The sequence below is a fragment of the Kogia breviceps genome, chromosome 4 (genome assembly GCF_026419965.1).
Source record: "Kogia breviceps isolate mKogBre1 chromosome 4, mKogBre1 haplotype 1, whole genome shotgun sequence".
NCBI lineage: Eukaryota > Metazoa > Chordata > Mammalia > Artiodactyla > Physeteridae > Kogia > Kogia breviceps.
In genome coordinates, this window is record NC_081313.1 from 49,070,003 (window position 1) to 49,082,835 (window position 12,833).

Here is a 12,833-nt window from a genome sequence, read left to right on the forward strand (position 1 = left end):
TCCAGCGCTGTGTGGACCCAGTTTCTGGCTATTTTTTGGCTCTGTTTTCCATAGTGTTGGCTTCCTGGGCAGTTCCAGGTACATGTCATCTTCCTTATGGAAATTCCAGCAGAAAAAGTGCTTTTTCCCCTACTTCCCCAACAGAGGTCTTATTGCAGCTGAGTGGTTCTTGTTGGGCCACAGACCCAACTCTGAACCAATCACTGGGGCCAAAAGAAAGAGATGTCCTGATGGCCAGGCAAGCCTATGTCCTGTACCTGTGTTTGGAACTGGGAATAGAATCTTCAGTATGGGGACGGAGCACGGGGGAGGAAACTTCCAGGAGAAGGGCAAAAACAGCAAAAAACAAATAAAAGAAAAGTAGCTCCTTTGCACTGAGCCAAAGAATGATTGGCAAAAATGAGATTTGTGTGTCTGGAATATAGACCCCCATGGCTTTTAGTCTTCGTTATCCTGGAGAACAATGCCTGCAGCTGTTTTCTTCTTATTTGCTCTAGATTTCTTTGGGCTTCGCCAAGTGGGCCCTGCCCCCACTGCTGTTCGCTTATTTTTAAGCCTGACCACTTGTGGCCATCTACCCTATAACAGAATATTCCAGCTTTGTTTTTCTAATTGGAATTATACAACATATGCTCTCCTCTCTTCTCCCTGTGATCTTGAACTCACCAATCTCTCTCCTGTTCTGCCGCCGTCAGAACAGAGAGCTGCTCTTCAGTGGGGACTCAGCACTGCATCACACCTCGTGCAAACTTGACTAGTATTTCAGGATGCAGCTCATGATGTTCCCTCACTTGGCCCTCCTGGACCTGAGTTCACCGATAAACTCCTGTGATCCATGACTAAGCTCTGTGATGAAGGGGACCCATGTCATTTAATTCTTAAATCCTCTTACATTGGCTGTTTGACATTGCTGAGTAAGACTAAGGTTGCCAAGATGTAAATGTAGTGAATCAATTCTGTGGTTTAGGTTATAAAAATGTAAGCAGGGGCCTCGCCAACGACAGGCTTTCAGTGCCAGGTTGGGCACCTGGACTTGTGTCCTGTTGACAGAGGGGAGTCACTGAATGTTTCTGAGTAGAGAGAGGCACCCCCTACTCACGACCACTATTCACTGAGCACATACTAAGTGTCAAGCCCTGTGCATGTATCCTTTACATGTGTGATCTTATTTCATGGCCACAATAATTTGGTAGGAGGAGAATTCTCTTCTCAAATGGCACCTACTCACCTGAAATCACACCTCATTCTTGGCAAGAATCCCTAAAAGCACAGAGTATGTATAGAAAACCAACCATCCACCCTCACTCAAGCCTCCAGTGACGTGCTCCCTTCTCATCCTATAACATGTAAGCCCTGAGGGAGGAGTTCATTGTTCTCACTGTTCCGCAGGGCAGCTGAGGAAGACATCAAGTAAGGGTTAAAATAACAGTGAAAAGGAAATGATGCACTTCCCTCTCAATCAGTGCTTCCCTTTTCTTGCCCTCTTGCTCTTTCAGAGTAGAGATATCTGTACCCCTGCGTTTCCATTCCTTCCTCTTGGCTGACAGTCCCACCTCTCCGCCGTTGACTTCTCTGTTAATTTCACACCCCTTAGATCTGATCTTCACATGCTCACCCCCTTCCTCTCCATGACCCTTTCCACCACAGAATGGCCTCCTGGACTTGTTCACTGTGTCCCCTGGCTCTGTCACTTCATGCATGTCTGCAGCACTTTACCTGTGTGTCTCTCAGTGCATATATAGTGGCCCTTGCTTGACTCCTCCCTTGTTTTTTTAAGTCCATATCCTCTGGTCTGTTTTGCCAGATTTGTTCCCCAGGGGAATCGCACTTCCCCTGCTGCTTATCTAGCACTGTCCAACTTTCATTTCTGTTAAGGACAGCCACTGTGCCCCTGAGTTGCATTTTGTTCTCCATCTTATTTCTCCTCTGTTACGTCCTGTGTTCAAACCCCAACTCCACCTCACACTGGCTCTGTGGTCCTGGCAGAGTTGCTTTACCTCTCTTACACCTCTGCGTCCTCCTCTGTTCAACAGGAATGGTGTTAGTATTTTTCCAGTAGGATTCTTGTGAAGATTAAATGAGCTATTTAATGTGTGGAAAGTGTTCAGAACATTACCTGGCACAAAGTAGGCATCTGATGAGTGTTAGCTCTTACTCTGGTTGTGGTGGTGTGTTACATTGTTCTGACATGTTGATTCACAAAGGTTCCTCAAGAACAGCAAACCCGGAGCTGGCTCTGGGCTGGAGAGACAAACAGCAAGTTTGAGGGTGACCAAGTGTAAGGACAGTGCATGTACCCGGTGCCAGCTGGGTGTCCCCTGACCTCACTTTCGCAAGCTTGGGAGGAAAGTCGCCTGTCCTTCAAGGAGGACAAGACACCACTATTGCTTACCAGTTAAGTAATACAATGGAAAATAAAGTAGTTTGGGTAAATACTGACTTGGTAGGATTGACTCTCCATCGGTTTTATTTCCTTCTGATGATCCATCAAGATTCCTAAATGCAGTCTGTATTTTGAAAACATCTGGAATCAGCCAAGCACATTTTTGAAGCTGTTGAGTGCTGACATTATAATCTGTATATTTTGCTGCTCAGCTGTGCCTGCCTACCGTGCATCGACCTACGAAGATGAAGCCAGCAGTGTGCTCCTTCAGACAGCATCCTGCCTCAGGGGGATTGAGGGTCCTTATGAGTATTGTGTGTGTGTGTGTGTGTGTGTGTGTGTGTGCACTTTATCTTTGCTCCTGATTATAAATGTAATAACGTTCACTATTGAAACATTGGAAAATAAAGAAAAAGATAAAGAAGCAGCAACTCATAATCCATTCACCCAGAAATAACCACTCTAATGTTGTGATGTGTATGTGTGAAGGATTTTGTGTACACACACTTACCCCTTTTACTCTATGTGGTTTTAAAAAAACAAAACCAGGATCATTTGTGTATCCTTTTAGAATACTGGCATTTTTTGATAGCATTATATCCTGTTTTTTCTCTTTATACATTTTTTATAAATATAATATTTGAAAACTGCCTTAATATTTGGTGGATGGGTATTCTGTCAGTTCAGGTCCTCCAAGAAGCAGATGCCAGGAGAGGATTAACTGTACAAGGAACATGTCGGGAGAAATCTCTGTGAAGGACAAAGGAGAGGGAGCAGGCATAGGCAGGGGGGTGGTGCAAGTGTGACACCTGTGAAAGGAGACCAAGAGGACGGGTTGGCCAGGGAGAGCATCACAGTCCTGAGAAAGGCTTGCCTAGGCGGATGGGGAGTCAGCCCTTGGGCAGAGGTTGCCCATCGCACAGTTCTCACATTGGACAAGAATGGCCTGGCTCCGGAGCCCCTCCCATGTTTACTCAATGGTCGGGGGAGGGCAGCAGGGAGGAAGCGTGACCGCAACATGAACCCTGATGTGGATCCAAAGGGATGGCAGCTGGAGGCTTCTAGTCAACTCTCCCCCGTGGAATAGTCTGTTGAAGAAGATCTGAACGGCACTGCTTCCTGGTCACCACAGAGTCCCCTAAGTTCTTTAATTAATCCTTTATTGTTAGCTATTTTGACCATCCTCATTTTATGCCATTATACATTAAGAAGCAATAAATATTCTTTGACATAAATCTTTGTGTTCTTCATTGATAATTTCCTTAGGGTGAATTCATATGTGGACTTCTGGTTGAACATAGTACATTGAAAATACTAAGTTTTCGTGGGCTACCTCTTAAAACTCAATTTTGATTTGAAGAAATCAACAAAGTCAACATCTACAAACTAAATCCTGGAGACAGCAGTGGGTGAGACTTTCACAAAAAATTTAAAAGATGGAAAAATATTAAGAGACATGTTAACAGATTGATCAAAGGGAAGAACATTGAAACCCAAGCTGCCTGCATAGGAAGAGGCCAGTAAGTTATAGAAACCCTGAAAGGCTTAGGAATTGGAGGTACCACGTGTCCTAGAAGAGTGTGGGGACTGAGAGCAGGATTGCTGGAAGTCTGCATAAAAAGTCAGGCCTCCTGATGGCCTCCACCACCCCAGGTGGCCACCCTTGCTGAGGAGATGGGAGCTTCAACCTCAAAGAGGCTGCTGACTTTGGGATGTTAGACTGGGTAGAGGACATGAGCACAATGTATAAAACAGAGATTACCTGCAAGTCTACAGACTAACCCTGTCCGTTCCTCCATTCCACTTTCTAGGCCTCAGTTTTTCCATCTGTAAAAATGGGGATAAGTTAATAATAGTACTTTACCTTTCCGCGTTGTTTTAAGGATAAAAATGTAAAACATGTAGAAAAGTAGCTGGCGCATAGTAAGTACGTGTAAGTATTTGCTATCACTGTCAACTTGCCATCATCATATGTATACACTGAGCTTTCTCTTTTTTCCATTTATCCATTTACTGAACCTTATGCTGTTATCATACTGTTTTAGCTCATAAGGCTTTGTATTCTGTTTCCCCTCCTTTACTTGAAGGTAAATTAATGGATTTACTTTTTAGAGCACTGATCTCTTTACAAGATACAGTCTTCCACTTTCAGAATGTGTATGTCTCCTCATTTATTCAAATATTCTGTGTCCATCAAACATGTTTTTAGTTTTCTTTTGTTAATATCTGCACATTTCATCTTAATTTTGTTCCTAGACCCTTTGCTGTTGCTAATGTGAGTGGAAATTTTGATTCCAGTATATTTTCAAACTAGTCAATACTGATATTTGAGGGCTATACAAAATTAGTTTGTAGCTTGATACTTTGTTAATATTATTAAATATTTTTAGTATTTCTAATAGCTTTTCAGTAGATTGCCTTGATGTTTTATTTAACAAAGCATTAATTCAACACATATACTTCAAGCTGGTACTGTGAGGTGGAAACCCTGTGATCCATGAAACCAACACAGTGTTTCCCCGTGGAGCTTACGTTCTGACAGGGAAACATGCAGAAACAGGTAGTGATGATCGCAGAACTTGTTACCTAAGGCTTCCTGGAGTGCCCTGGCAATACCCATGTCCTTACGGAAATTGGATCAGTAGTAAAAAATCACCAGTCCTTCCAAATCACCTATATTATAGGTAAATTCTACCAAATATTCATGGAACATAATTCTAATCTTGAAGTGACTCTTCAAGAGAATAGAAAAGAGTAAATGTTCCTCAAATCACCTTGTAAAGTTAGTATAATCTTGGGATCCAGAAGAGTCAGGCAGAAATGAAGACCCAACAATGTATAATGTATATACACTTATATGTGTAGGTGGAGCTTTAATGATCCAGTTTGGTTTATCTTAAAAACGCAAAGATGGTTGAACCCTAGAACATCCATTAATGTCACTCACCACATTGACAAAATTGGAGAGTAGCTGAGACAGGAAATTGAGTACGTTAGAGCCATACCTTAACTTCTGCAAATTCAAGTATATGCTTTTCATGCAAACAATGTCAAATGGTCAGCAGCACACGGTAAATCCCTTGGAGCAGTGTTCTCCTGGGAAATCCACAGAGACGGGGCAGTAGAAGGCATGTCTGTCCACTCTTGACCATCTAGGTTGGGCCTGGAAATCTGGCAGAACCAGGCACCAGACTCCAGAGAGGAGCCCTTGGGCTGTGGAGCTTTTAAGCTCCATGACTAGGGAATCTCTGGCTCTTTCTCTGTGTGGTGGCTAGAGGGGCTGATGTCCATGCCTTTGGAATGTTTGGCCGCTCATGGCAGGATTAGCCACCTCAGGTCCATCCTGGTGAGATGGGGAACTGGAGTCTAAATCTTGTGCTTGACCAGAATATATTGCTCACTCAAGGAGTGAGCGTTAGCCAGTTGTCTTGGGACTTTGCAGAAAAGCAACTCCAGTTCTGGGAGGTCAGCCTTCAGAGGATCAGTCTTGAGAAACAAGGAGAGACAAAAACAAACCCTTAATTGTCAATACTTTAAGCATAAAAAAGAAAAATAACAAAAATTGAGGAAAGTTAGATGTTACTTTTATAGTCCTTATTATATGTCATACATTATAAGATACATTTTTTACATGTACAGGGTTGAATATGCCACATCTTATATTGTTCTTTGTAGGTGATTCAGTGAGATTTCTAAGTATTGAAACATACAGATTTTGCTTTCAAGACTCCACTAAAAGGCCCTTTTCTGGAAAGCAGTTCATAAAGGTACAACACTTAAAAGTACTTGGAAACTCACTTTGAACAAACAAGCAAAAATTGTGACTGTTATAATGAGGGCTCTGTAGCCAGCAGTGGGCAATCTGGCTCAGACAAGATGGTGCTTGATTAGAACAGTGTGAGATGGAGACAAGAGATGGAGATGTGCCATGTCGATTAAGGGTGCTAATCGACATTCAAAAGCCAGCCCTGGTTCCACCCAGGTCCCTAAGTTTCCCCTACCATTCCCATTCCTTGGTGGGAGGTTTCTAATGAAGAGCTGGGCTCAGTTAATAGTGAAAGTCGCTTTTTGTGGTTCAATGTGTGTAGTAAACTAAGTGTATAATGTGCTCGGTACAGAGGGAGGGTGCGGTCATTCTCAACCAATATTTTTTACTTCTCTATAAAGGGATGAGTTGAAAAACATTTTATACACTGTTATGTATGGTTACAGGAATTGGAATGACCTCAAATGATTATCAGAGGCAAAATTCTGGGTTCGGTTTGGCCATAGTTTATCAAATGCCTTAAAATGTTCCAAACTTGAACACGAATTAGTGACAGTCCTAACTAGTATAGATAGGTGTGCAAGCACTGATGTTTCAAGATGTCTGTAGAATTAGGACAAACTACTAATGCAGTTCCAGATAAGCCAAAGAAAGGTAGAATGGCTTTTTCTTACTCATGAAGCAGTTCAAAGTGGGACTCCTGGCTGGCAAGAGGCTCTCCTCCATGAAGTAATTCAGGGATCCAGCCTCCTTCCATCTGTGGCCTCATCATTCCCTAGAGCCTTGTCATTTTTAGCATCTAGTGGGCAGAAAGGAGAAAGGAAAGGCAGGAAGTCCACCACTATTTAAAAGCCTTGGCTAAGAAATAGCACATCACCTCCATTTACTTTCTGTTGGCTCTAACTCTGCCTTATGGCCACATCTAATTACACAGGAAGCTAGGAGGTATAGTCTAGTTTTGTGCTCAGGAAGAGGAGAAGGACATGGATTTGGTGACTAGCTAACAGTCTCTGCTATAGTGTTTATCATTTCATTGGTAAGAGTGAAAGAACATAAACAATATAAATGAACAATGGTTGGAGACTGAATAAATAAATTATGGGACATCACTATAGCTACATGGCATCTGAACTTCCCTATCTGTTGAGACTGAAATGAAATTGGCTCAAGCTCTCTATCTGACAGCCTGTGGAAAATTCAATATCCTCTCTAGGACTCTGATGAATTTCCAGGAGCCAAGTTCTTACAATCATTTGCAGTGCTGACTTCTGGCTCTGTCAACCTCAGTTTTTATCTCACAGACTGCGAGGCAGCCCAGACACATCGCCTGTCCTCTTTTCTTGGTTTATCCTCAGCCCACTCTGGTGAGGCATCTGGGTGTGCAGCAGCCTGTACTAAAGGTTGGAGTGGGTGTTACTGTTATTTAGCATCATCGTAGACTCCAGAAAAGTTCCATTACTCCGGGTCCCCGCCATATTGCTCTACCTCTTTCACCCTCCATGACTTTAGCCCTCTGCTTGTAGATCCAAACACTCAAAGAGGATTTGTCTACTCTGGGTTTAAGCTCTTTAGTAACACAGAAGGATTGGGATGATTGGATTTGACTTTCTAGGTCTCCAACCAGTCTCCAAATGGAATGACACAGTATCTAATTTTCTCCCCTGATAGAAATTATGTAACCTCTCATATTAGAAGGCAAAAGCACCCACTGTCAGTTTGGGTTTTGCATACTTTTAAATCCTACTACTCACATATAATTCCATATAGCCATTACAGCTGATGCTTTATTGTTAAATGAAAAAAAGCAGGCTATCGAATTATATCCCACTATTGTATCAAAATACACAAAGATGCATAGAAAAAAGATCAAGAGATATGCACCATAAGGTTAACAATGGGTGGTTCTATTGTGGGTATTTATTTTCTTCTTTATATATTTTTCTGTATCGTTTGAAATATCTGTAATGAACATGTTATGCTATTATAAACAGAAAAGGAAAGATTATTTTTCAAGACAATTCTATTGCCTAAATTGAGCAAAACAGATACTTTACCAAATTCTATCTTAATTGAATCTGTTATTCTACAGTTCACATTCTTATTACAAGTATTTGCTGAATTCCTCCGTGTGGGTTCAGAAGAGGGAATGATTACCAAGGAATGGGAATGGTAGGGGAAAGTTAGGGACCTGGGTGGAACCAGGGCTGGCTTGTGAATACTCAGTTTCATTATTTTAAGCATGTGTCCTGAGATGGCCCACCCTGGAGTGCACTTGATCTTGTTTATCTGCCCTTTCCTCTTATTCCAAATTCCACATGGTCTATTCTTAATGCCAGACTTACAGAAGCCGTTGGTAAACCTAGTTAGTCCACAAGGATCCATTAGGTCTTATCAAACGCCAAGGTGAAGGATAAAGGTTGGAGTATTCTGAGCCATTCTTAGGTAGGATGCTCTTGGCAATTTTATATTTGAGCCTTCCTTTCCTCTTATGAAATTGTGAACTCCTGGCTGGAGAGTTGGGGGTAGTGAGTGTCACATTAACAGAAAACAGCCTCCCAAATCCATCCCTTCGTGGTTAAGAGTATGAACTTTGGAGCTAGACTGTTTGGACTTTAGACCCAACTCTGCTACTTGCCGGCTGAGTGACCTTGAGAAATTATTAACTGCTCACGCCTTAGTTTCTTCATCTGTAAAACGAGTGTGGAGTATTTTCTACATCCTAAAGTGCTTGGAAAGATTAAATGAGTTAGCACTCATCAATAGCGCCTAACAGGGCATAAGCACCATGTAAGTGTAATTTGATACATAAAGAACTATGAGTGGTGATAAGCTCTAACCCAGTGTGGTCAGAACCCCTAAAGGCAGGTTCCCTGCCTAATTCAGGAGTCTCTGGACATTGCTAAATTGAATGAAGAGCTGTATCTGTGTACTACATCAAGTTCCCAGAGATGGGAGATTTCCCAGTTTCAGGAGATGTTACAGCCCAGGGGCCCTCAGAGTTGCAGTTTGGCCCCTTTATTTTGTACGTGGAGAAATGGCGACCCAGGGGTTGTCAGTCACTTTCTCAGCTCCACACAGCCGGTTTATGGTGGGGCCACAGCCAGGGCACCCACTCCAAACACATTTTTGTTATATTAAGTTCAAATTACTTTTGTCCCCTCCGTACATATCTAATATAGTCAAGCATGCATGTAATTTGGAAAGGGGAAAGAATTCATGAATAAGCCTCTTTTTGAATAAGTAGATTTCATTCAGTAGCATGCTTTCTTATTACAAACTATCTAATCATTATCCTTATTGGACGCGCAGGCTCAGAGGCCATGGCTCATGGGCTTAGTTGCTCCGCGGCATGTGGGATCTTCCCGGACCAGGGCACGAACCCGTGTCTCCTGCATCGGCAGGCGGACTCCCAACCACTGCGCCACCAGGGAAGCCCCCCCCTTCAGTCTTTCACTGACCTTCTCACTTCTCCCCTCTTTCCATTCCTGTGGAACTCTGCCAAGTAGCACCCCTACTTTTAATAGAATTAAGTTAAAAATAATCCACTGCCTTAACACATCTGGTTATCTTTTTCTTTTTTTTTTTTTCTGACCTCACCCTATGGCTTGTGGGATCTTAGTTTCCTGACCAGGATTGAAGCCAGGCCCACAGCAGTGAAAGCGCGGAGTCCTAACCGCTGGTCTGCCGAGGAATTCCCATGGTTATCTTTTTCATTATTTTTGAGTATTATCTTTTTGTTCTTGTCCATATGCACATAGAGTTTTGCACGGTTATGTCTGTAGTACTCAAAAAACTTTGACGTATGCTCTTGTCATTTAATATTATTTATACATATTTTATATATCCACAAATTTCCCATAAATACCCACTTTTAATGGATACATAATTCATTGTGATTAAACTAACCATAAAGTTGTAAAACCATTTCCCTATTATTGCCATTTGAATTGTTTCCGTTTTAAGGTGTTGAATATGGTGCTATAATACGTACTTTTTTCTTCTGTTGATTTATTGCCAAAGGACATAGTCTCAGGATTGGAATTATGTGATCAAATGTATGAATATTTTTATAGCCAAAAAGTTATATTGCTGGATATTTTTTTTCTGGTGATAATACCCCCAGCAGTGTATGAGTATACCGTTTTCACCACGCTCCTATCAACACTGAGTATCTAACAGTTTTTACTCCCAAACAGGTGTGCTTGTGCCAGGAAAGAGTTCATTGAAGTGATGACAAATCATTGCTGAGTGTTACGTGGACTGAACTTGATAGTTTCCCTGACTGGGAAATTTCCTTTTCATTTCACACTCAATTAGTAAGATCTATAAGCATCATGACTTTTAGTTCCATAACAGTGCCTTGCATAGTAGGTATCCAGTAACTTATTGGTTTAATTTTGTGTCCTATATGATGCTGACCTATGGTAGTCATGCTATATACATCACGCTACCCTACAGTAGAAAAGAGCAAAGTGAAAGGGGAGGGGAGGTGCCAAAAAGTGGAAGAGATGCTATCAGATTTCCCAGAAGGGAAAATGGGGAGCATCTCCCTCAAATGCAGGGTCACAACCCTGTCCACTAGTGCCTTGGGCATCACCGAGTTTGTCCATGTCTGCTCCCTGACCCTTAAACATGAATCTCCTCCCTGCCCTTCCCAGCCCCACCCCCAGCATCTCTTCTACCTCAGCGTCCCCTCCATTCCCTCTCCCCCAGTTTGGGCCTGTGCTCCCTTACTTCACTTGTTTGGCCAGGTATTCGCCATCCTCAGCCTGTGAGGGATCCAACGATTAAACATGTGTGAGTTTGCAGGGCAGAAATTGGAGACACAGATGTAGAGAACAAACGTATGGACACCAAGGGGGGAAAGTGGCAGTGGGGGGTGGTGATGGTGTGATGAAATGGGCGATTGGAATTGACCTGTATACACTGATGTGTATAAAACTGATGACTAATAAGAACCTGCTGTATAAAAAAATAAATTAAATTAAATTTAAAAATTAAACAACAACAACAACAAAAACATGTGTGAGCCCTGCCTTCCCAGAGTTTGAAGTCTGAGAGGAGAGAAAAAGGCATTTTTAAAAGGCAGAATGGGATAAGTGTCATAAGAATACTTCAGAGAAGGTCCTCTGGGAGGTTTCTTCTGGGCAAGGTATCTGAGAAGATTTTACTGAAGTGGTATCCAGACTGGGCTGGGAGGACTGGGAAGGACTTGGACAGTGGATCTGACAGTGTCCCCCAACTTCTCAGGTTCCTCAGTGCCTTCGAGATCCTTATTGGTTCAGTCACCAAAATAGGCACCCCAGAGAGCTGAACGTGCCAGGGGCCATGCAGAAGGTTAAAAAATGTACGTGGCGTATTTCCTCCTCAATTTAGAAGATGGTTTTGGTTTTCTCTCTTTTAGTGGAGTGAAACTAAGTTTTTGAAAAGTGAATGTGCTTCAGCCGGGTGAGGCAGTATAAGGGCCATCAGCGTGGTGCCCAGGTATGTGGAGGGTGGCAGCTGATTGAGGACTGCCCTGGGGAGGTTGAGGCTGTGCTTCCTTCAGACTGGTCCACGCCTGTGCTTTATTGATTTTTGCTTGTGCTTTAGTCACTACTGACTGTGCTGGACCAGTTGTTAGATATTTCACTTATTATCCCCGGGAGAAGGGACACTGGGATATCTTGTAACCTACAGAGAATGCAGGTGCAGTCTGCGAGGTCAGGTGACCAGGGCTCTAGGGCCAATCCTGGTGCCTCGCGTCAGAAAAGAACCCATTGATTTTAAATGTATGAGAATTGGATCATTTACATCATCTCTTTAGTTGTTATTATCTTCTCTGCCTAGTCCTCCTCCATGCCGACCCAAGCCTCCTCAACTATTTCCTTTTCTTTAAGTGCAGCTCTCTGTTAACCCGCATACATTATAGTTGATCCTTCCCCCATTCTCACCAGATTTACCAGGCTCCGGGGATATTACAGATTTAGAGGAGTGTCATCTGCAGTGATATGTCTGAGGAAGATGCTCAAACCCCTGAAAACTTACCAATGCTTCTAAATGCATGTTTTGTTTCAGAGTCTCAGAATACTTGTAATTGCTGTATCGTGATGATACAGTATGGACAGACACATTTATCTGCTGCTTTTTCCAATTCTAATTATCATGGTAATGAAGTTGACACTCATCCTCCCCACTCACAAAGAGACAAAAAGGCATCCTAGCGGGTAGAGTCCACTTACACTCAAGTGAACTGTCTGCCTTACTGAAGCTCTCCTTAGAACGCTGTGTCTGGAGCTTTTGTGTTTAGGGTTTGACCATGATCTTTCCCATTTACAATCAGGGAGCTCTGGTTTTGAGAGTAGCATGCCTTCCTGGGGATGGGCTTGGAATGAGATTAGGCTCCTACTTGGAGGGTCTATGGTTATCTAGAATTTTTCCTACTCCCAGTCTATTGATTTGAAACCAGGCCCCTTCCGTATTCCTCCCTTTGGGGAAATGGTGGGGAGATCTATAAATTGAGTTAGTATCCAGTGGTCCTGAGCAATGGGATTTATTCAGAGTAAAGTAAAAATGGACACACTGTGCCCCTGCCACCTACCATAGGACCTGAGCCCTCCGACCCCCCACCGAAGCTCTAGAGTTGGAGGTGAATTTGGCACACAGAGAATGGTCTTTCATGTTATCTTTTCCTGGTACTTGGGG

At 42.8% G+C, this 12,833-nt stretch overlaps 1 protein-coding gene across 2 annotated transcripts in view; it reads left to right on the top strand.

Moving 5' to 3' along the window:
* The window catches only part of IPO11 (importin 11), a 246,493-nt gene extending 234,860 nt beyond the window's left edge, over positions 1-11,633 (top strand). The window contains exon 31 of one of the 2 annotated variants that reach the window (XM_067031019.1): positions 11,554-11,633. The gene's annotated coding sequence lies outside the window, so the exon portion shown is untranslated. Of the gene's footprint in view, positions 1-2,595; positions 3,614-11,553 lie in introns of those variants that run through there. The other variant, XM_067031018.1, reaches the window with a different exon arrangement.
* The last annotated feature ends 1,200 nt before the right edge of the window (positions 11,634-12,833 follow it).